Below are 25,837 nucleotides of genomic sequence, written 5' to 3'. Positions count from 1 at the left end.
ACAGACGGTGTCAAAACCCACGGGTGTGCAAGGACACCAAGGCACCCACAGCTCTAGTCCCGACGACCGGGAGCGGCCTCTTCTGCGCTTGCGCTTTAACCGCGTTTTCCCCGACCCCCACCCCGCTGGCGCCCCGCCTCCGAGCTCGTTCCGCCCCGCCCACTTTCCCTCCCCTTCCCCAGCCCGGCCGCCCGCGCAGAGCATTGTGGGACACAAACAAAGTGCCCCCAAACAGGCTGGAGTGAGCGGAGCGGCAACGGCCGCGGCGCCGGCCCGCACGCGCGCGGCGGCGGCTCCCTCCCAACCTCCCCCTCCCCTCCCCTCACTCCCCTTCCCCTTCCCCACCCCGCCGAGAAAAACGCGAGCCGTCGCCGCGCTCCCCAAACCGCCGCCTGCCCTCGGCCAACCGCCCCCAACGGCCGCCCGCGCGCGGCGCCCCGGGCCCCCTCGCTCCTCCCCTCAGGCCCCTCTGAGCGCCGCGGGTGCTTCCCTCCAGCCGCTTCGCACTCTCCCACCTCGCAGGCACGCTGCTGGTTGTACCGCCATGCCCCAGCCACAGGCTGTCCACGGGCCTAGGCGCGGCGGCCCGAGATAGGGTCCCCTCAGCCTCCCGGGGGAGGAGAGAGGCAGCGAGCCGCGCGCTCCGCCCCCTCCCCCCGGGCTGTCGCCGCCGCCGCCGCCGCCACCTCGCCGCCTCAGCCTGGCGGGGAGGAGGAGGAGGAGCACCAGGCCTCCGGGCCCCGGCACCGCCGCCCGCAGGTAATGGGGAGGGGAGGGCGAGAGGGCCGCCCGGTCCCAGCGGGGGTCTGGGCCAGCCACTTCTCGCCGCCTGTGTCTTCGGGGTGCGCCCGCCGAGGGGCTGACACCACGCGTCCCCCATCTGGGCGCTGGACGGAAAGGAAAGCCTGGTCTTGTTACCCCATCCGCTCCGGGAGACACCCCACAGGGTCCCCTCGGTGGCATTTAATCCTTCAGGGAGGAGACTAGCCTTGCCCCCCCCTCACCCCCCCCCCCCCCCCCGCCAAGAGAAATCACCCCGATCTTTCAGGGTGTTCCCCATCATTTGCATGCCCGTTTGCCCCGACACCCTAACCCAAAGAAGGCAGAGGTGTTACCTCCTCTCACCTGGTCGAGCCTGAGACCTCACTGTTTTCCCCCTCTCCCCTGCTGCTTTTTCTCTGGTGCTGGAAAGAAAAGGGTGGCACTCTTAAAAAATAATAACAGCGAGCACCTCTTTTTCTTCCCTACCTGAGGATCACTCTTCATCTAGTCATTTTCTGTTGGCCTAACCAGGAAAAGAGGTTACCTGCAAGTGAAATGACAAGTATATTAGAACTGATCAAAGGAAATTGCATCCTTGTGAGTTCTATGAATCTTAACCGGAATTTAAAATAAGGACCAGTAATTGTATACTTTATTGGAACTTACAGAAATGAAGACAAAAACTTAAGTTTTTCAACACATAAGTAGATTATTGAGGTCAGGAAGAGATTCGCTTCCACTTATTTTCTTACAGTTTTATTCGGATATAGGCTAATACCATAAACAAACTGAACAATTTGGTAGATGGAAAATAGTTTGGATAGGTAAAAATTTTGTGATTTCCTTTTGCCTAGGCTTTCAGTTGGAATTATTGGATTGAAAAAAGCATTATATAAATCTTCATTTCCCTCATTACTTCACATTGACTGCCAGTGGTTAATAGTATTTAATTGTAGCTAATGTAGTTTCCTTATCACGCAATGTGAAAATCATGCTTTCCTGTAGTCTCGTATTTTAGGCTAACATTCATTAATTCTGGAAACAAGATTTATTTTGTGCAACACTGCTAGGCATTTTACATATGTGGTCTTATTTAATTCTCAGGACAACCTAATGACTTAGATACTATTCCTTGAATTTTATAGATGAGACATATTTAATGACAATTGCCTCACGCGCCACAACTAGAAGTGAAATTTGTACCCAGATATAATTCCAGTGTAGGAATATTTTCTACCTTGCTTTTCAGTACAGGTGCACTTTTAACTTTATCATGAAAAATTTGCCTTATGAAGTTGAGAAAAAAATAGTGAATACTCCACAACCTAGGGTCAGTAACATTTATTGTTTCCTGTCTTCTCCCTGTCTTTCTGTGCGTAACATTTGAAAGTAAGTTGTAAACATCAGGACCTTCAAATATTTCAGCATGTATTTCCTTAAAATAAGGACAGTCTTCTACTTAACCCCCATATCATTATCTAAATAATCCATATGCAAATTTCCCCTTTATTCTAAAGCCTCCTTGAGAAATTTTTTCCCTTTCAGTATTTGGTCAAGATGAATACATTGCATTTGATGATTATGCCTTTAGTCCCTTTTAAAAAGATTAGTACCCATCTCCCTTTTTTTTTCTGACACTTAGTTGGCCAAAGCAGCTGTCTTATAAATGCTCCCACATTCGAGACTTACCTATTTCCTCATAGTGGCTTTTAATTTATTCCCCTATCCCCTTGAATTTTCTGTTACTGGAAGTTAAGTCTAAAGAAAAACTTGATTAGCTTGAAGTTAAACTTCTTTGGCAAGAATATTTTTAATAGGTAATACTATGTACTTCATATTGCTTCATAAATAGGGAGATAATGTCAGACTGCTACATTGTTAGTGATGCCAGATGACCACTAAAGTGGTGACTACCAAATCTGTTATAAGGGTGTGGTTTGCCTGTTTGTGATTTGTACACAGCCTTGGGGTAATACTTTGACACCAAGCAAATATCCTACCTTTTACTTAGTGATTTCAGCACTCCTTGGTGACTTTTGAGTAAATCACTTTTACTGGAGATTTTCTGTAAGAAAGATTTTCATCATTAACTAGGGGCAAACTAAAGTTCTTCCTAAAAAAATGTGGAGTAAATGCTTAATTTCTTCCCTTCAGTGATCGATATTCAGAGTAAAGGGTTAGGGAAATAATTACCCCAATGATGGCAAATGAGATTTTTTTTCTTCCTTTTTTGCATGACACACTATGGACTCCTGGGTTTTAATGCATGCATTTTTTTGAATAAACCATTACAGTCATTTTTCTTTTCGATCAAATTGCCCCACATTTGGACAGTAGGAACTCTTTCACCCTGGCTCCTGTGTCTTTTTTTTTTTTTTTTTTTTAACTCCTCCTTGCCATTGAAGCACTCTTGGGGTGCTTTCTGGCACAAGGTACCCTACGCTTGCCTTGTTACTTTCTTTGCTCTGGATCTGGAATGGGTTGTTTAAGGAGTCTTGGTTCTTTTTGGTGAGCAATGGTATGTAGAAACCAAGATCAGGATGTTGGCATATTCATTGTTGCTGGAATATCATTGCTTCGAGGCCCTTTCAGAGGAGAGAACTGAAAAATGTTTTTTGCTCATTCAATCATACGTTCATAGTGATATATCCAATTCAGATTTAACATAGCAGACTTCTTTGATTTTATATTTGTCTCAAATGAAAATCTTGGTGCCTAATAGAATTAACATACTTAACTTTATCCTACTGTGTATACATGCAGTCATTTTAAAAATAACTGTAACAATATTCTACTATCATTAAACTTCCCCCAAATTTTAAGAGTTCTTTGCCCTTATTTTTGTCCTTAGAATATATTCTATGAAGGGTGTATAATGGGAATACTTAGGGTGTTCAGAAGTCCCTTGGAATATTTTTCTGTTTGTTTAGCTACCAATTTGATATGGTTCATTGGTTTTATTTATTATTTTAGAGTTGTATTTATTTTTGAATATGTAAAATACATGGTTCAAAAGACAAAATAATTTTTTGAAAGTATGGCTAAAGAAGTCTCACCCAAATTAATTTTTAAGATGAAGTATTCTTTATCTTTGCCATACCTTTTAATATCTAATATATATCTTAACTTCAGAAGGTTTATCAGTAGACAGAGTATGTTACTTGCTTGAAGTGATATAGGAGTAATTTTAAGTTTTGCAATTAGATTCTGATTCCTCTGGCAAAGAGAAAACATTAAGACTAATCTTCCAAGGTGAGCAGAAAAGTAGATTTCAAGCTTGTTTTTACAAGCTTCTACTTGAAAATCATGTCTTTAAAGAGGTGTATGTAGGTGGTGGAAGTTTTGTGTCTTTCATCCACTTGCATGCCACACAACAAAATTGACATACATATGCTTTCTGCAGATATAAAAGGCATTTGGACATGTGATCAGTGACGACAGCACATTTTATTTGGATTGGGCAAAATTTTATAGAAATTATAATTGTGTTCAAATGAGGGATTAGGAGGGAGCAGTGGTTATCTAAAGTGGGCAGAGCACAATTAGGCAGTTTATCAATCACCTGTTACCCAGGTGCTAAAAAGCAAAAGATGTGTCCAGTGTGTTTTCCTCGTGTATACCACTACTGCTTTTGGTAACAGAGTGAATATAGATTTCCTTAAGGGAGTGGAGTGGGAAAATGGAGAATGCATGTGCTTTGGACCTATTCCCCCTCATTCTCTCTTTAATCTCAGTAAAATAGATTTCCCAATATTATTAGAACACAAAGTAGGAGGAAAATGCCACAAATAATTGCATAGGTATGTATAACCACATAACAAGTAGAACCTATTGTGGGTAGACTGAATGGACGAATATGCTAATGATGATAATTGCTAACGTTTGTTGTGCCCTTTCAAAAAGCCAGCATTGTACTAAACATTGCATACAACATCTCATTTAAATTTCACATTAACTCTTGATATTGCCTAATGTCTTATTTAGCAAGTAAGGAAACTGATATCCAGGTTTCAAACTCAAGTCTGTCATCAGAATTAGCATTTTACTACTTTGGTACACCTCATAGCTAAATATAACGGGTAATAAAATATATTTTCATTCACCATGAATTAAAGGAATTATATGGTTGATGTTTGTCCTGTAGCAACACCGAAGATTACATGCCAAGAGCCCCAAGTGCTTGTCAGGTTTATTATACCTCCTTAGTATTACTATCAGACTTTGCTTCAGAAACTGCATAGTTTAGGAGATGCCTTGGTGGCTCAGTTGTTTGAAAGTCCAGTCCAACTCTTGATTTCAGCTCAGTTCCTGGTCTCTGGGTTTGTGGGATCGAGCGCCGTATTGGGCTCTGTGCTGACAGTGCAGAACCTGCTTGGGATTCTCCCTCTCTGTCTCAAAAATAAATAAACTTTACATAGTACAGCATCAGAAAGCAAGATGGATTGGCAGATGGATAGATATGTGATAAATCAAGTATTATAATGTTAATGGTAGAATCTAGGTATGGTTATGCAAGCATTCATTTGTAAAGTTCTTTAAATTTCTGCTTTGTCTGAAATTTTTCATAATGTTGGAGGGAGTGATTAACAGTATATTGTAATTATAAGACAATTTTGATGGCTGTATAAAAACCAGTAACGTGCGATATCCTCTATGCCTAGAATGGTTCTCTTAAACTTTTAGTATGTCTTCCTAGCCTATAAAGGATAAAACACTTGTCGCTGAAAGTGGTCAAGCATCAAAGGCTCTTTTAAAGGGGTTTTCTTCATTAGTTAGGGGATCCCTAATTAATTAGGCTCCTTCCGGCTATAGTTTTTTTAATATCTTTAAAAATATTACATATATCAAATGTATGTATATATTTTTCCCCTTGTAGTTTTCTGATATTTTGTAGACTGCTATTGAGCATACTTTTCATACAAACTTTATGGGGAGTTTTTACTTTAAAAAAAAATTTTTAACCTTTATTTTTGAGAGACGGCACAAGTAGGGGAGGGGCAGAGAGAGAGAGAGAGAGACCAAATCTGAAGCAGGCTTCAGACTCCCAGCTATCAACACAGAACCCCATGCAGGCTGGAACCCACAAACTGTAAGATCATGACCTGAGCTGAAGTCGGACACTTAACCGACTGAGCCCCCTTCCCCCCCTCCGCCCCTTCCCTCCCCCCCAGGGCCCCCCCTAGGGTGTTTTTACTTTAAATGCCCCACATTGATGACCAGATACTGGACACTTAACTGACTGAGCCCCCCAGGCACCCCTGGGGTGTTTTTACTTTAAATGTCCCACGTTGATGACCGCAACAGATGATTCTCCAGATACCTAAGAATGATTGGGCAAAATTTATCCCCTGTTAAACTGAAAGCCACGTTGGTTTTTTTGTTCTTTATGTTAGAAATACATCACCCCATTTTAGGCAATGAGCTGGAAGTCTCTAGATTCTTAGTCACAGGATCTAAAATAGTGATTGTATACATTAGATTTATATTATACTCCTGCTTGAAGGTACATTGACTATTACATTAATTTCTTCACTAACATTATTAGTGCCAAAGGTGAACTTAGCACATTTTTACATAACTCATTGTGGAGTAAATCACTGACTTGTATCATCATGGTATGTCGTATTGCTAATTCCTTCTTAGAATAGTGAAAAGTGGTGGACGAAAATGTGTCACTCTTCTTGGAGAACATTGTCCTTGTTTCCACATTGAATGTTCTCCTATTTTAATAATTTTTAGTATAGCTTTTAAAACTTACAATTGGTTTATACCCACTCAATTTATAGTTTCTGTATTCTGTATTGCTATCCTACAGCTATTAAAACGTATGTATTTCTATGTGTTGAGGGAATTGGCTATTCATTTGGCTTTGATTGTTTTGGATGTATTCAGCACAACTACATACGTGTTGGGGTAGCATATAACCAAGACTGAATCTCTGGAATCAGAATTTTGTGGAACTGCCCCTCTGGCCTCTGAAGCAACTTTAGATTTAACTGATTTCCTCTTAATTTAGATCTTAACTTGCTAAGTGTCTGATCCTCACCTACTATTAGCAGGAAAAGCAAGCATATTCAATACTAGTTTCTATTAAATATCTTATTTGTGCTCTTTGATAAAATTGGGACATCTTTGGTCTAAACAGAAAAATTAAATGTATGAGTTTTCAGGGACTCAGACATACCTACTTTGCTTCCATTTAGTATTTCTTTTACTGGTGGTATTTACTGGTGTATGTGTGTTGTATGTTTTCTTCCTTCCACTTTATCTTTTTGTCCTTTTTATGTTTTGACTACCTGAATTTTACTTTTTTTTTTTTTTTTGGCTCTTTGTTTTTCTCCTTTCTTCTTTGGATCTGCCAACACTGCTCACTTTTTTTGTGACTTTCTGTTACTGTATGAGCACAGTTGCTTTTATATTTGGTGCCTTTTGCGTGCCGTATAAAACTATACAAACCATACTTCTGTGAGAATTGTTTGTATTACAGGAGTCACTGCCTCTGTTTTTTTGGCCAACTTGGTATTATGTCTTCCTCATTTCTTTCTACTTTGCTCAACTAGGTTTACTTTGAGAGCCAGTACAGAATAGTGTTAAGAGCAGACTGGGTTCAAATCTTGACTCTTTTACTTACTACTTGTGTGGTCTTGGGCCAGTTCCCTTAACTTTGTGCTTTGTTTTCCTTATTGGTAAAATGAAGATGCCACGGGATACCTATTCCAAGATTGTGTGAGAATTAATTTTTTTAATATGCAAAAAGTACTTAGAACAATGCCTGGTACATATTGACTACTATATAAGTGTTAATATTGACTTGTGATTATTGTTCTTTTTTAAAGAACAATTCAAAGTCATTGATTATTTTTTTTTACAGTTTATTGAGATAAAACTCAAAAACCATAGATTATTGCCACCACAAATTTGTGGTCTCCCAGTTTTATTTGGGTCTTTCAGTACCTCCTAGCCGTCCTTCTGCGTTTTTTATCTCCATACATTTCTCATGTTTCATTTTCCTCAAAATTGTACTTTATCTCCTCTCTTCACAGCATTCTACCTCTACCTATAGTTTCAAAGAGAAATAACATAAAAGCCAAAGCTGTCAGACAAGAACTCTCACTACTTGTCACCACCCACCTATAAACTGTAACTGCACCCTTCCTTGAACTCTTTTTTCCTGTCACTGGGTCTCCTGTTTAAGGCTAATTTTTTCACTCAGGCATTGAATCCAGTTTCTCCCTGTCCAGGGACCTTGTGTTGTCTGTTATCACTGTTTCCTGTATCTTCAACTTTTCCTTTTTCTCTGAGTCTTTTCCAACAACTATCAAAACAATCTGTCTATATTTTACCACAATAAAAATAATAAATCTGGGGGAAAAGCATTCTCTAGTTTCTCCCATTCTATAAAAATACCAGCATCCTCCCTTGAGCCCTTATTTCCCTCCAGTGAACTCCCTTGCTCTATCTTTAGAAGCAGACTTCTTCAGATTGGATTGTCTATACTCACAGTTTTTACTTCCTCATTTCTGTACATTCTTTATCAATTGCAGTCTAACTCTCTACTATGTGCTATTATAAGGTCATCAGTATTTCCTTGTGATTATATTGAATAGACTGGTTTATATCTTATTTGATCTATCAGCAGCATTTGACACTGAAAACCACTCCTTGAGATATTCTGCACCCTTGGTTTTTGGAATATTCTACCATCCTGGTCATTCTGCATATCTTTTCCAGGTTTTCTTTTTGCTATCTCCCACCCGCTTTTTCCTCCTCTGTTTTTCCTCATCATTCTAGCTGAAGGTTTATCAATTTTGCATTGTAGCTAAAGATTCTCTTTAAAGAACCATTTTGGCTTTAATTTGTTCTGTGCTCTATTTCCTATTCAATGGTAGAAGCCTAGGCCATTGATTTTTTAAATTTTGTTTTAATTTTTTTATTTATTTTTAATTTAGAGAGCACCTGTGTGAGTAGGGGAAAGAGCTGGGGGGGGGGGGGGGGGGGGGGGGGAATCTTAAGCAGGCTCCATACTCAGCACAGAGCCGATGCAGGGCTTCATCCCAGGTCCCTGAGATCATGACCTGAGCCGAAATCAAGAGTCAAGATGCTCAACCAACTGAGCCACTCAGGCGCCCTGATTCATTTTAATTGCAGTGAAATATACATTTACATATTTATTTCCTTAACTATTTTTAAGTGTACAGTTCAGTAGCATAAAATACATTCACATTGTTATGCAACCATCACCACCATTCATCTCTAGAACTCTTCTCATCTTGCAAAACTGTAACTCTGTACCCATTAAATAATAACTTTCCATTCTTCTCCCTCCCTAAGCCCCTGGCAGCCATCCTTCTACTTTGTTTCTATGACTCTGACTACTCTGGAAACCTCATATCACCATCATACAATGTCCTTTGGTGACTGACGTATTTCATTTAGCATAATATCCTCAGGACTTATCCGTATTGTAGTGCCTATCAAAATCCCTTCATTTTTAAGACTAAATGATATTCCATTGTATGTATATATCACATCTTGTTTATCCATCATCTGTTGACAGACACTTGGAGTATCTCTACCTTTTGGCCATTGTGAATAATACTCCTATGGATGTTTGCATACAAATAGATGTTCATGTCTCTGCTTTCAATTCTTTTGGGTATATACCAGAAGTAGAATTGCTGGATCATATGATAATTCTATTTTTAAGTTTTTATGCACCCCAATACTGTTTTACACAGTGGCTGCACTTACATTCCTACCAATGGTGCACAAGGATTTTTTTCCTCCACATCCTCACCAACACTTGTTATTTTCTGTGTGATTTGTGATTTTTTATTTAATCGGAGTCATCCTAATGGGAGGTGGCAGGGTGTATGGTCATAGGCTATTGATTTTTTTTTTTAGACATTCTTTTCTAATATGTATATTGAAAGCTATAATTTTTACCCTAAGCACTGCTTTAGCAGTATCCCACAAATGTTAATAATGTATTTTAATTATTACTCAATAAAAAATACTTTTCTGTTTCCCTCATTGATTCCTTCAATAAACCTATGGATTATTTCAACATTTTATTTCCAAATATTTGAGGTTTTCTCAATAACTCATTGATTTCTAATTGTGTGTATACGTAGAGAGAACACTTTTGTGTGCATTCATTACTTTAAAATTTATTAAGATTTGTCTTATGGCCCAGCATATCTGTTTTGATAAGCATACTGTGTTACACTTGAAAAGATTGTGTATTCTGCGCTATAAATATCAAGTCAAGGTGATTGGTGGTATTGGTCAGATCTTTTTATGTCTTCACTGACTTTTTTTTGGAAGGGGGTCCAATTCTACCAGTTATTGAGAGGGGTATTAAAATTTCCAAGTATTTTTACAGGTTGTCTTTCTCCTTAATTCTGTCAGTGTTTGCTGCTTGTATTTTAAAGCATTGTTATTATTAGGTGCACACACATTTCTTATTGTTACACACCTCTGTATCTCTGGTAATATTTTTGTCTTGAAGTCTATCTGATATTAAAAATATCACTCCAGCCTGTCTTTATTGTTTGCATGGTGTATCTTCTAACATACCTGTGTCCTTTTATTTCTTTCTTTCTTATAAAGAGCATATAGTTGGGCTTGCATTTTTAATCCTATTCTGCCTTTTATTTTTTTTATTTTTATTTTTTTTAATGTTTTTTTTTTATTTTTGAGACAGAGACAGAGCATGAACGGGGGAGGGGCAGAGAGAGAGGGAGACAACAGGATCGGAAGCAGGCTCCAGGCTCCGAGCCATCAGCCCAGAGCCCGACGTGGGGCTCGAACTCACGGACCGTGAGATCGTGACCTGAGCTGAAGTCGGACGCTCAACCGACTGAGCCACCCAGGCGCCCCCTATTCTGCCTTTTAATTGAAATATTGAGTTCGTTAAAATTTAGTGTAGTTAAATCAAGTCCACAATCAAATTGTTGGAAGGGTTGGTTCCTTCTGAGGGAAGGAACCTATGAGGGAACTATCTATTCTTCGGTAATTTTTTTTTAATGTTTTTTATTTTTGGAAGGGAGAGAGATACAGAGTGCGAGCGGGGGAGGGGCAGAGAGAGAGAGATGGAGACACAGAATCTGAAGCAGGCTCCAGGCTCTGAGCTGTCAGCACCGAGCCATGGGATCATGTGAGCCAAAGTCGGATACTTGACCGACTGAGCCACTCAGGCGACCCAGGCACGATCCCTTCTATGCCTTTCTTCTTGCCTCTGGCTTGTGGCAGTATACCTCCAGTCCTCACTTGTTCTCCCTGTGTGTCATATCCCCTTTATATAACGACATCCTGATTACATCATTTTAACTTGATTACCTTTGTAGAGAGCCTGTTTCCCAATAAGGTAACATTCTCAGTTGTGGGGCATAAGACTTCAACATATTGGACAGGGAGGAGACAAGATTGAATCCATAATAAGACACATTTAAAGTTCAGCAGTAGGGACACCTGGGTGGCTCAGTCGGTTGAGCGTCTGGCTCTTGATTTCTCCTTGTGTGATGATATCACGGTTGGGTTTGTGAGTTTAAGTCCCACGTCAGGCTCTGCACTGACATTTCAGAGCTGGCTTGGGATTCCTCTCTTCCTCTCTCTCTGCCCCTCTCCTGCTTGTGCTTTCTCTCTCTCAAAATAAAAATAAAGTTGGCAGCAGTGCAAAGGCCTGTTGGGTAAAGCCACTGTACTTGTGTACATATCTTAAAACAAACACATTGGAACTCCAGTAGTTGATGTGAGCACTTAAAAACTCTTTAGGGAAAAAAAAAAAGAACTCTTTAAATGCTAATTAACTAAAACTGACTTGAATTTAACTTGCTCCTGTAAGGATCTGTGAATAAGACCCGACTTCAAGCTTTCTTTCTAGTAATAGTGAATTGATGTTAAAGCTGATACTCCTTGTGTATTATGATTGAATCCTTGTGAATGGCAACATGATGGGATAGGGGAAGGGACTGGGAATTTGAATTTTTTAGTCAGACCTCTGTTCAAATCCTGTTCTTATTTATTTATAGGACTGCAGGCAAGTTAATTTAACGTTTAGTTTCCTCATTTATAACAATTTAAAAAACTACTTTCTCTGAATTCTGAGCCAAGAAAGAGATAAAGACACTTGGTGAGTTAATCAATCTATATTAACTTCTCTTCTCTTGATACAGATATTAACAATCAGCGTGACTCTGGCTACCAGCAATGAGAGGAAATTCTAATAGTTGAGTGTTACAAGTTTAATTGATTTATTGTTTTAGTCCAGGTAAATCTCAGTCTCTTAAATTCTGAACTAAGAAGGACTTCCTCATGTAGGAAAATGATTGAAATCTTTGTTTGATTATAAAATATGGCTAGTTATAAAAGTTAAATGATTTCTTTATAGCTCAGATACAGAAATCTCTTTGAAATTCTCCCTGAAAACATTAATAAACACTTAAGGAAGACTATTGGAAAATAAACCATCATCAAATTAAAGATCACATATACTTTATAAGTGTTCAGAGAAAGTAAAAGTGTTCTCAAATATGAGTACTCATGTGAATCCATTCTAAAAAGTGTACTTCCTTTCATAGAAAAATACATATATTTGGTTTTGCTTAGACTGACAACAGAATAACAAGTTTTCTTAGAACAAAATTTAAAATTGTGGTACTATAATATTTGTAAAGGAAAAAAAATCTTGATTCTAAGGAAAATAATAGTGAAAAACATACTATTGTAACTTAATAAGTTTTTAGAGAGAGAAGTAATTGAGTAGCAATTTTCACTAGTTCCTTCATATTCTGTGTAATTTTAGCATGAGGTTTTTACTTTGAGTTATGGCTCTTCTGTTCTTAAACCAGCTGTTTTAACAGGTTTTCTATAAAATATTTGCATGTTGTGTATGTTAAACTCTTTACTTCATGTATTTTGTTTCAAGTTTTATTTTGTTGTTGTTTGCAGTTACACTTTTATTAATAATGTAATTCAATGTAAAAGAATATGTTTATTCCAGAAATAAGCACCATAAACCACAAACATTTCTTCCAACATTCTTTAATTGCCCTTTCTGTTAGGCATTTATAGAATGCACACAACCTCAGTCTCTTAAGTAGCATGTGGATCTAGAAGACAGCAAGATCTGTAAACAGTTGATCATCTATTATACGTAAGCTACTGAGGTAGAGCAATGATCCTTTTGTGGCCATAAAGGGATGCCCAGTGAGAATCACTGCACTATAATTAGTGTTACTAGAAAGAAGATAATATGTAAATTGTATAGAAAAAGAAATTATTAAGAACCTCCATGTAATGTCCACATGAAGATTTTACACAAATGTTCATAACAGCTTTATTTGTAATAGTCTCAAACTGGAAATAACTCAAACGTCTGTCAACAGTTAAATGATAAACAGATTCTGGTATATCTATACAAATAGAACAGCACTCAGTAATAAAAAGCCAGATTCTTGAGCCCAACAACATGGATGAATCTCAATAATTATACCCAGTGAAAGAAGCCAGATAAATAAGAAAGTCTATATTATATAATTCTATTAATGTAAAATTCTAGAAAATGTAGCTAATCTAAAATGAAAAGCAAATCATTAGTTCCTGAGAGGAGTAGGAGGGAGAAATTGCAAAGAGGCACAAATGTCTAGGGGTCATGGAAATTTTCCGTATCTTGATCGTAGTGATGATATATGTTAAAACTGATCAAATTATACACTGTATTATACAGTTTATTGTACAGCAGTTCTAGCTCAAGCACTTATGAAATGATTTTTAAAGAACACGGGTATGATTGATTTCATAAATATATTGGAATTGTCCTTGGAGAGGAGACAGAGTATAATCCCTGGTAAACCTAAATTGATATTATATCAACTGCCAAATTAGTGGTCAAGACAGAAAATACTGCAGGAGTTAGATGGAGGGAAAGGCAGCATAGCTTAATAATAAAGTAAGGACAGGATGTAATTAAAGTCAGAGTTTCTGATTTTAAGCCCCTGTTAGGCCACTTATTTTCTCTGATATTATTTTTCTTTAAAGAGTTTTCCTTATCTACTTCAGAAGGTCTTTAAGATCCAAAGAAAATATATTTGAAAGCATATTGTAATCTAAAAAGTGACATACAGAGGCACCTTGGTGGCTCAGTCAGTTGAGTGTCTGGCTCTTGGTTTTGCCTCAGGTTATGATCTCACAGTTTTAGTGAGTTCAAGCCCCAAGTCGGGCCGACAGTGTGGAGCCTGCTTGGAATTCTCTCTCTGCCTCCTTTCTCTCTGCCCCTCCCCTGCTCACGGTTGGTCTCTCTAAATCAATCAATAAAAACTTTAAAATAGAAAATAAAAAGTGACATACTAATGAGAGGTATTGCTGATAATCTAGGGTAGAAGGAAGAGGAAATAAAGTAGTATTTGACCTGTTGAGAGCAATGAGGAGGGAATTCCAAAAAGGGATGAAACCTACAGAAGTGGAAATTATATATAATTGGAGAATGAGTCAAAATCAGTTTGGAGCAAATAGTTAATATTGGAGAGTAGAAAGGGAAAGATAACAGCCTAAAGCATCTAAAAATGTAGAGTGAAGAGAATATGAAACAGTAAGAAAGATTAGCATCAGGATATGGTTTTCTGTTTATTAGCCCTATGATTTTGAATAAGTCAGTTCTTCTCAGCTTCAGTTTCCTCACCAATTTAATGGGAAGAGGATAATCTGCCTTATCTCAAGGGTTTTGTATATTGAAATCAATATCAAATGTATATGAAAGTGCTGAAAAGAACAAAGTGTACTGTTTAGTTTTGTGTGGTGGGGCCCCGAGGTTGCTCAGTCAAACATTCAACTCTCAATTTCAGCTCAGGTCATTATCTTACAGTTGGTGGGATTGAGCCCCGTATCAAGCTCTGTGCCGACAGTACGGAGCTTGCTTGGGATCCTTTCTCCCCCTCTCTCTCTCTGTTCCTCTTCCACTCACATTCTCTTGCATTCTCTCTCTTAAAATAAATAAACTTAAAAAAAAAAAGAAATGTTCTGAAATGAGAATTTAAGAAAAAAGAGTTGTTTTGTGTGATAAGGCATGAGGTAGTAAGTGCTGGACTCAGATGATTATATTTAGAAAAAAATTTTTTAATGTTTATTTTTGAGAGAGAGAGTGTGTAAGTGGAAGAGGGGCAGAGAGAGAGACACAGAAACCAAAGCAGGCTCTGAGCTGTCAGCACAGAGCCCGATGCGGGGCTCGAACCCATGAACCGTGCGGTCATGACCTGAGCCGAAGTCCAGTGCTTAACCTACTGAGCCACCCAGGTGCCCCATGATGATTATATTAGAGAATATTTGAATAATGGTGAAGGACTAATTCGAGGTTGGTGAGGCTAAAGGCAAGGAGACCAGTCAGAATGTTTGAGTGGTCCAAAGCAATGACTAATGAAGAAAGGAAAGGATGGATTTGAGATCGGTTTCAGAGACCAAGTCTATGTTAGGAAGAAAAGGGAAAGATAAAAGTTGTATTTGTTTCCTGTGTCTGTTGTAATAAATATCACAAAGTGGAAGGCTTAAAGTAACAAAGGAGGGTACCTACATGGCTCAGTTGGTTGAGTATCTGACTCCTGATTTCAGCTCAGGTCATGATCTCACGGTTCCTGGGTTCAGGCCCCTCATTGGGTTCTGTACTGACAATGTGAAGCCTGCTTGGGATTCTCTCTCCCTCTTTTTCTGCCCCCCCCCCCCTTCTCTGTCAAAACAAACATTTTTAAAAAATAATAAGGGGCCCCTGGGTGGCTCAGTCAGTTAAGCATCAGACTCTTGGTTTCAGCTCAGGTCATGATCTTGCAGTTTGTGGGATCGAGCCCTGCATTGGGCTCTGTGCTGGTGGCGTGGAGCCTGCTTGGGATTCTGTCTGTCACTCAAATAAAAAAAATTAAAAAAATTTTTTTAATAATAATAACAAAGTAACAAACGTACTCTCTCACAGTTTTGGAGCCCATAAGTTCAAAATCACTATCACTGCCATGAAATCAAGGTATTGGCAGGTACCCACTCCTACTGAGTGGCTTCCATATGGCTCTAGGGGCAAATCTATTCCTTGCCTCTTCCAGCTTCTGGTGGCTGCAGGCACTCTATGGCTTGTGGCCACAATACTCTAATTTCTGCTCCATCTTCACATCACCTTCTCCGATGGGTGTCAGATTTCCTTTTATCTCTCTTTTATAAGAATGCTGATGTTTGTATTTAGGGCCTACCTGGATATTCCAGGCAATCTCCTTAAGATACTTAACCATACCTGTAAAGTCTTTGCCATAATAGTAACTTTTGCAAACTCCAGGGATTAGGACACAGACCTATTGGGGAGAGTGACCTTTTTAAGTCATAGATGACTCCCAGGTCTTTTGCTTTTGTATTGGTGGTCTCATTGGCCAGAGAACTTCAAGAGGAAGTCTTCACATACGTGAGGAACGGTGATGAAGTCAGTTGGGCCTGTTGAAGTACATCTGTATATGAATATTCATTTTGGGGTCAGAAAACCTGAATCAAGTGACTTAAACATTGAGGACATTTATTATTTCACACAAAAACAAAACAAGAAATCCTGGAGTAAGATAGCTTCAGAGTTGGTTATTCAGCAATTCAATGACCTCATTAAGAACCCAAGTTCTCAACTTTTTGCTTTGCTATCCTTAGGTTGTATCTCTCCTTATGATTCCAAGATGGCCCCCATAATTCTAGGCTTTAAATTCAGGGATGAAAACACCTAGCTGGCTAGTTTTGTGTGCTTGTTTATTGTTGTTGCTGTTCAAATAAGCAGCTCTAACTCCTGGGACTCCAGCAGGTTCTATTCCTCTTAGCCAGGTAAACATTTTCCTTGACTATCTTTGACCTAAATAGAGCTATTACATCTACATTGCAAATTTGTTGAAGCAGATAGCATGTGTATACACATGTGCGCGCGCGCACACACACACACACACACACACACACACACACACACTACTCCTTTATGATGGTCTTAAGTGACAGTGGATTTTAGTACTTTTTTTTTTTTTAAGTTTTTATTTATTTTGAGTAGTTGGGAGGATCCGAGGAGGGCTCCATACTGACAGCAGATAGCCTGATGCGGGGCTTGAACTCAAAATCCTGACCTGAGCCGACATCAGACGCTTAACCAAATGAGCCACCCTGGGGCCCCAAGATTTTAGTAAGTTTTGATGTGCAGATTTGAAGATAAGGAACCAACTTTTTCTGGGCTTGGTCAGAATTTAAGCAGCCCATTCACCTTGTTTAGCCTTTAAGTTCTTGTCTGCAGATTTCTAACCATTTCTTGATTTAACATTAAACATTAAAGTAGTGGATAGTGTGGTGTGGGGACTCTCCTGGGAATCCTCAGAACCTTTCAGAGGGTTTACAACATCAAAACGGTTTTATAGCAGTATTAAGATATTAAGGTATAATTAAATTAATTATATTAAGATATAATTTTTTTAGTTTTTTTTTCCCCCCAAGTAATCTCTACACACAATGTGGAGCTCAGACTTAACAGTTTCAGGATCAAGTGTCTCATGGTCTACCAACTGAGCCAACTAGGTGCCCCCCTCCCACCCCACCCCCACACACCTCCCCCATTACCTGTTTGTCAACACTTTCAATGTTCTTCTGGTTTTTGGTGTTTATTGACTTTGCTGGATTTAACAATATCCATAAACACTTCAAAATGAAGCATGGAGAGAGCAAACAAGAGAGCAAAGACTTAAATGACCATGCAGGACCATTTTATATCATCTCTTGGAAGTAGGCATATTTAACAGTCTTGCTCCTGAGTATGACTTTGATTTATCAATAAAAGTTGATTAGTAGGGAAGTATCTATAATTTTTCTGAATTTGCCTGTGAAGGGATGGTAGCTGAGAGAAGATTTCCAGGTTTTAACAGGAGGCGAGGGGGTGACTCAAAAATGAATACTAGATTTTAAGCTCTGGGTGACTGGGAAATTCAAAGTAACCATCGTTAACAAAATTAGAAATTCTCGGGGCGCCTGGGTGGCGCAGTCGGTTAAGCGTCCGACTTCAGCCAGGTCACGATCTCGCGGTCCGTGAGTTCGAGCCCCGCGTCGGGCTCTGGGCTGATGGCTCAGAGCCTGGAGCCCGTTTCCGATTCTGTGTCTCCCTCTCCCTCTGCCCCTCCCCCGTTCATGCTCTGTCTCTCTCTGTCGCAAAAATAAATAAACGTTGAAAAAAAAAATTTAAAAAAAAAAAATTAGAAATTCTCCATGAAATATCAGTTGAGAATTTAAGTTCAGTTTTGGATGGTGAATTTGAAACATGGCAAACACATTCAGAAGTAATTGTCTAGTGCTTTAGCTGGTCATTAGAGACCCAGAATTGAAGTTCAGGAATTCAGCCAGAGTTGACAAGAGTCAAAGATCTATCAGTAAGGATAGTTCATCTATTACTCAGTTCTGTTCCATATTGTGTACATACTGTGTGCTAGGCATTGTGTGCTTTCCATATGCTCATTTAATCCTGATTAAGATCTAGATCTGTCTGAACTACAAAGCTTCTTAGTATACATGCTGTCTCCAGGCAACATTAGAATATTAATTGGTAACAAGTATAGTGAAATTAATAAAGCTTAACTATATCTGAGGTGGAGAAATTTGTTACCGGGTTTGGGCAATGTGAAAAACTATAATTCTTTTAATTAATACATAGTGCTGTGTCAAAAGATTGAACATACATCCTTATAACAATGTTTGTAGTTAAAAGAGACAGGGCATATCTAGAATTCAAAGCCTCAGTAGAAATTGAGTTATGATGTGAGGTATGTATATATATATGGTTATTAGGAAGATTTGAGCTGGTAAGTTCGTTAAAAAATTAAAGGTAATAGTGTTTTTAAAAGACTTTATTGTCGATTTTTATATTTATGGATTAAAAAGTTGTTTTTTAAATATTTATTTTGGGGAGAGCCCAAGCGGGGGAGGAGGAGGAGGATCCGAAGCAGTCTCTGTGCCGACAGGCTGACAGCAGCAAACCCGATGCAGGGCTTGAATTCATGAACCTCAAGATCATGACCTGAGCCTAAGTCGGATGCTCAACCGACTAAGCCACCCAGGTGCCCCTATACATTGAAAAGTTGTAACTGTAGATAGATGTATTTTCCCTGGACATTCAGATCATCAGAATAGGCTAATGTTTGGTATTTTCACACTTTTTTCCTCTCCATAGTGTTGTACAACAAATATTACGACTAAGATTCAGCTTTCACAATTCTGGCTCAATAGCAGTTTTTGGTTTTTTTTTTTTTCAGACATTGTTTTGTTATAGAATTTGACATTGTATCAGTTTGACGATTTAGAAAGATATTTACTGCAATGACTCTTAACTTTTTCCCACCTGAGTCTGGCTTTTTTAGTTGTATAAAAGCAGTTTGTCACTTTCAGGATAGTTCATTACTAATTTGAACAGATTGAATAGGAGTTCTAGAAGTAGTAAGATAAAAATTTTATTCTAATAAGAACAATTGTTCCTGTGTGGAAACAATTATTCTTACACTATTACCAAAGCAATGGAAAGAGTTCTTGTCACAATTTAGTAATACTGGCTCCAAGTTCTGTTTTTAACTGATTTTGTACAAAACAGTAGATTCCCAAGAACCAAGTCATCTAGGTTCTACTTCCATTTTCCATTAAGTTACTGATTTGGTTAACCCTTCTGGGCTTTCTTAAACAATTTTTTAAATGTTTTTTTTATTTTGAGAGAGGGCCTCGGCATGCGAGTAGAGGGAGAGGGAGAATCCCAAGCAGCCTCCATGCTCAGCTCAGAGCCCGACACAGGGCTTAGTCCCACCAACTGTGAGATCATGACCAGAGCCAGAATCAAGAGTCAGACACTTACCCAACTGAGCTACCTCTTTAACTTCTAAGATAATGTTTAGGCCACGAATAATATCTATGGTATAGAAGAGTGAAAACTCTCAGTCCCAGAGTCAGACCTGTCTGGCATATGGTTCCTCTGAAGACAATATAGGAGTGACTGTATCAAAACACATTGTTTCTCCATAGTCTGTCTACAAAGACTGATAATCTCCAGAGTTGATACAGGTTCTGTTCTTGACCAACTTTAGTCAGGGTCCTCAAAGTAGCAGATCTTACCAGAGGTTTTGTGATAGATCTTTTATCCATTGTGAGTTAAAGCTAGAGCTTAAGAAATGGAGCTTCCGTGGCTTTATTGCCCCATCCTGTGTAAAGAACTTTTACTAAGGTGGTATGACAATTACGAATTATTTGTGTGTGATTATTATAGTTACTTCAGTTTCATTTTATCCATGAGTAAATTCTTTTAAATGTTTTATTTATTTTTGAGAGAGAGCACAAGTTGGGGAGAGGCAGAGACAGAGGGAGACACAGATCTGAAGCAAGCTTTAGGCTCTGAGCCGGGCTTGAGCCCACAAACCTCAAGATCATGACCTGAGCCAAAGTGGGATGCTTACTGACTGATCCACCCAGGTGCCCCAATCCATGAATAAATTTTTAATGAGAATGATGAGTAAGAAAAGTATATACATCCATATTGCCTATAAGCAAGAGGTGATGCAATGAAAAAATTTGCAGTAACATAAATATACAGTGTAATTCTATAAATTTTACCTACATAAGTGCTTGCCTTTGTTTTTTTTTTTTTTAATTTTTTTTTTTTTTTCAACATTTTTATTTATTTTTGGGACAGAGAGAGACAGAGCATGAACGGGGGAGGGGCAGAGAGAGAGGGAGACACAGAATCGGAAACAGGCTCCAGGCTCCGAGCCATCAGCCCAGAGCCTGACGCGGGGCTCGAACTCACGGACCGCGAGATCGTGACCTGGCTGAAGTCGGCCGCTTAACCGACTGCGCCACCCAGGCGCCCCATTGCCTTTGTTTTTTAACGTTTATTTTTGAGAGAGAGGGAGAGAGAGCGCGTGGGGGAGGGGCAAAGAGAGAGGGAGACACAGAATCCAAAGCAGGCTGCAGGCTCTGAGCTATCAGCAGAGCCTGACACAGGGCTCAAACTCACAAACTGTGAGATCTGACCTGAGCCGAAGTCCGAAGCTTAACCGACTGAACCACCCAGGAACACCTCCCCCCCCCCCTTTTTTTAATGTTTACTTATTTTGAGAGAGGAGAGTGCACATGAGCCAGGGGTGGGGTGGGGCTGGAGGGGCAAAGAGAGAATCCCAAGCAGGCTCCACGCTGTTAGCATGGAACCCAACATGGGTCTTGATCCCATGGACTGTGAGATCATGACCTGAACTGAAATCAAGAGTCAGAAGTTTTACTGACTGAGCCTCCCAGGCGCCTCTGTGCTTGCCTTTTTAAATATTATCTGTGAAGAGAGTCAGGGAAAAAAAAAAAAAAATCAAGATTTCTTATTCTAAGAGCTTAATTTTTATAAGTGAGATCGAACATACTCATCAATTTTCTTTATATAAAAATGAAGTTTTTGATATATTTAAATAGATGAACTTATTTCTTACATAATTTGTAAAATCTGTTTGGGAATATCATCCCCAAATAAAGTCTGTGATGCTACTGGCCTTTGTTCCCTGCAGCCCTTTTGTATGTCATCAAAATCTGGCCTTGCCAGTGGAAAAAGTTTTGGAAACAGGTAATTGTGCTCGTTGTGCAGCAGTGTGAATGTACTTAATGACACTGTACATTTAAAAATGGTTGGAAGGGCTGGGCACCTTGGTGGCTCAGTCAGTTAAGTGTCCGGCTTTTAATTTTGGCACAGGTTATGATCTCGTGGTTTGTGAGATCAAGCCCTTTGTGAGACTCTGCACTGATAGCACACAACCTGCTTGGGATTCTCTCTCCCTTGCTCTCTGCCCCTTCCTGCTTGTGCTGTCTCTTTCTCTCTCAAATAAACATGGGAAAAATATGGTTAGAAGGGCAAATTTTGTTATATATACATTATACACAATATTTTTTAAAAATCTGGGCTTGCCCATGGAGGTGTATCACACATATGAACATCTGTCATGTGTGTCACAATTACATAAATTAATTAAAATACTGATGATAATTGCTAACTTGGAAAAGAGAAGTGTGAACAGTTTAAAGCAGTAGCCACCCTTACTCAAGATGATACAGTGAAATAACAGAACTTCATGATTGTGATAACATTAGAAGGCTGTGAAATTAGATGACCTCCAGGATTCCTCTCTACTTGAATATTCTTTGAATTTGGAGTAAACATTGCTTTCATTAGTTAAGTAGGGATTTAAAACCCCTGGAAACAAATGAACTGTCCATCAACAAATGAATAAAAAAAATATGGTATATACATACAATGGAATATTATGCAGCATTTAAAATTTTTTTTAATGTTTTTATTTTTGAGAGAGGGAGAGAGAAAGAGCGAGTGAGCAAACAGGTGAGGGGCAGAGAGAGAGGGAGACACAGAATCCGAAGCAGGCTCCAGGCTCCGAGCTGTCAGCCCAGAGCCCGATGCGGGGCTCAACCCACGGACCGCGAGATCGTGACCTGAGCTGAAGTCGGACACTTAACTGAGTCACTCACGTGCCTGTACAGCCTTTTAAAAAGAAGAAAATTGATACCCGCTACAGCATGGATGAACCTTGAAGACATTATGCTAAGCAAAATAAGCCAGTCACATAAGGACAGATATTGGATGATTCCATTTATATGAGGTACCTAAAGTAGTCAAATTCATGGAGACAGAAAGTAGAAGTATGGTTACCAGGGGCTGGGAGTAGGGGATGGAGAATAAGGAGTGACTGTTTAATGAGTGCGACTTACAGTACAGGATGATGAAAAAGTTCTAGAAGTGGGTAGTGATGATAGTTGTACAACAACAGGAATGTACCTAATGCCACTGAGCTATATACTTAAAATGGTTAAAATAGTAAATTTTATGTATATTTTGCCACAGTGAAAAAGAAACCTTAATTAACTGCTGTTAAAATAACGTAGATGATGTAGGCATTTTAGTTTATAATAGTTCTAGAAAACTTTCTAAATACAGTAATGTGGGCACATTACCAATATAATAAAACTGCTTTTTTATATACATATACTAGTTGAATTGTGGCAGGCACATGAGTTTGTATTTAATTTTACTTAAATTAATTTTATTTAATCTTAATTAAGATAACCACATGTGGCTAGTAGCTACTTCATAGAAGTAGAGTTTTATATTTTCTCATCCTCTTACTTTCAGCTCACCTATATCATTATATTTGAAGTGAATTTCTTATGGATAACACGTAGTTGGCTCATTTATTTATTTATTTTCTTGTTTTTGAGAAACAGAGAGAGAGAGAGAGAGAGAGAATGTGCGCATGCATGCACCAGTAGGGGAGTGGCAGAGGGAAAGAGAGAGAATCTCAAGCAGACTCCATGCCTAGCAAAGAGCCCAGTGCAGGGCTCAATCTCACAACATGAGCCAAAATCAAGAGTCAGACGCTTAACTGACAAAGCCACCCAGGTGCCCCAGCTCATTTTTAATTGGTTTTGTTTGGACTAGTCAGTGAAATTACTGATACATTCAGGCTTAAGTCTGTCCTCTTTATTTTTGTTCTCTCTGTTCTTTGTTTCCCTGTCTTCTTTTTCCTCCCTTCCTGTGTATTGCTTTTACCTTTTTGAGAATTCCATTTTGATTTATCCATAGTATTTTTAGTGTATGTCTTTGTATAGATTATTTTGAATTAGCCGTGGGTATTGCATTCTATATGAATAACATCTCACAGTGTACTGACGTCAACATTTGACTAGTTGGAATGAAGTATAGAAGGCTTACCTCCTTTTAAAGTCCCTTTACCCTCTCTAGTTTATAATTGTCTTAAGTATTTTCTCTACATACTAGGAGAACCACATCAAACAGTGTTATAAATTTTGCTTCAGTTATGTCAAACATAATGTAGAAAAGTTAGAGGAGAAGAAGGATTATCGCCTGTATTTTTTTCTATCATTCTTCCCATTTCAAGATCTGTACCCATTCTTTTTGGGTAGATCTGCTGGCAGCAAATTCTCTACTTTTCATTCATCTGAAAATGTCTAGATTTCCCCTTCATTACTGAGGGATATTTTCACTGGATATAGAATTCTTGAGTGACAGATTCTTTGAATACTTGCAAAGTGTTGTGCCACTTCCATCTGGGCTCATGAGTTTTTATGAAAAATTTTCTGGTTATTTGAATTGTTTTCCCCTAATAAGAGTCATTCATTCCTGTCTTGCTGCTTTCAAGATCTTTCCTTTGTTTTTAGTTTCCAACAGTTTGATCGTGATAAATCTAAGCATGGATTTCTTTGGATATATCTTCTTTGGATTTTCAAATCTCTAGGTTTAGGGTTTTTGCCAAATTTGGGAAGTTTTCAACCTCTTTTGTGTGGGGAGAGGAATAGTTTTTCAGCCCCATCTTCTCTCTTCTCTTCTTTCAGGACTCTAAGGATACGAATGATCTTTTTTTATATAGTTCCTAGGCCCTGGTTTCCCTTCATTTTTTAAGTCTATTTTTCTTTCTGTTCAAATTGAGTAATTTTTATTCTTTCCTCAAGTTTACTGATTCTTTCCCCTGTTTTCTTCATTCTCCTGTTCAACTTCTCTCTTGACAAATTTTTTATTTTCAGTTATATTTTATAATGGTTTTAAAATTAGCATACCACACATGCTATTCACCATTTAAAGTGTCAGAATTTAGTGACTTTTTAGCATATTCACTTATTTGTACATCCGTCACGACGATCAATTTTAGAATATTTTCATTACCCCCAAAAAACTTGAACCCTTTAGCCATCACCCTCAAATTTCCCCCACCCTCCAGACCTCAGCAACCATAATCTATTTTCTTGGTACTGTATCAAAATACAATTGACTTTTTCCTGTTGACCTTGTATCCTGTCATTTACTAATTCTAGGAGGCTTTTTTTTTTCTTTTAAGATTCCTTAGGTGTAGATAATCACATCAGCATAGAAACAGTTTTATTTTTTTCCTTCCATACACACACGCGCACATACACACTCCTCCTTCTGGTTCTTTTTCTTGCCTTTTTTTTTTATCTTTGGGGGAAAGTATCCAATCTTTATCTGGTAAGTATGCTGTTACCTGTAGGTTTTTTTGTAATGCTTTTTATCAAGTTAAAGAAGTTCCCTTACATTCCTAGTTTGTTAAGAGTTTATCATAAAGGGATTCTGAATTTTTTCAAATGCATTTTCTGTATCAGTTAAAATTATCATGTAGTATTTCTTCTTTAGACTGTGAATATGACTGATTAAATTGACTGATTTTTTTTTTTTTTAATACTGAACCAGCTTTGTAATCCTAAGATAAACCCCACTTGATTGTGGTATTTTATTTTTATTTTTGTATTGGTAGATTTGATTTGCTAATATATGTTTGAGGATTCACATCTAGGTTCACAAAGGGTTTTGTTCTGTAGTTTTCTTTTTTGTACAGACTTTGGCTTTGGTATCTGAGTAAGGCTGGACTTAAAAAATTAGTGGTGTTCTCTTTCATTTTCTGGAAGAGAGTGTATGATTGGTGTTAACTTCTTTAAATGTTTTATGGAATTCTATAGTAAAACCATTTGGGCCTGAAGATTTCTTCTTTAGGAGGGTTTTAATTCTCAGTTCAGTTTCTAACATTTATAAGACTGTTTAGGTTATCTCTTTCATCTTGGTTGAATTTTATGTGTAGTTATCTCAGGAATTGGTCTGTCTTTATTTTTGAATTTATGTGTGTACAGTTGTTCATAGTATTCTCTTTTTTATATCTGTAGTGTGCTAAAGAAAAAATCCAACAATCATAACTTGTGAAAAGATCTGGTTGGCTTTATTCAGTGTTTCATGAATTGGGCAGCATCTATTATAGAGACAGAGTGGAGCTCCAGAGTATTGTACTAAGTGGGAAGGTTTTATAGACTACATGAGTAGGAACGAGGAATTTATGGTAGGCATTTGTTGATTGGTTAAAGCCGGGTTACTTTCCTTATATGGAGCAAAGGAAAGTCTTGGAGGCAGGTTGTGCTGAGCAGGCAAGTGCTATTGGTTAGCCTAGGCTTTACTTTTCTGGAAGAGCCAAGCACAGAAACTTAGCTAAGT

General features: G+C 38.6%; 1 protein-coding gene across 2 annotated transcripts in view; it reads left to right on the top strand.

Moving 5' to 3' along the window:
* Window positions 1-650: 650 nt before the first annotated feature.
* ZBTB44 (zinc finger and BTB domain containing 44) overlaps window positions 651-25,837 on the top strand; it is a 68,495-nt gene continuing 43,308 nt past the window's right edge. The window contains exon 1 of one of the 2 annotated variants that reach the window (XM_030330757.1): window positions 651-759. The gene's annotated coding sequence lies outside the window, so the exon portion shown is untranslated. The remainder of the gene's footprint in view (window positions 760-25,837) is intronic. The other variant, XM_030330758.1, reaches the window with a different exon arrangement.

The sequence above is a fragment of the Lynx canadensis genome, chromosome D1 (assembly GCF_007474595.2).
Source record: "Lynx canadensis isolate LIC74 chromosome D1, mLynCan4.pri.v2, whole genome shotgun sequence".
NCBI lineage: Eukaryota > Metazoa > Chordata > Mammalia > Carnivora > Felidae > Lynx > Lynx canadensis.
The sequence above is the reverse complement of the archived record's forward strand: the minus strand, read 5'-3'. Positions and strand labels throughout refer to the sequence as shown.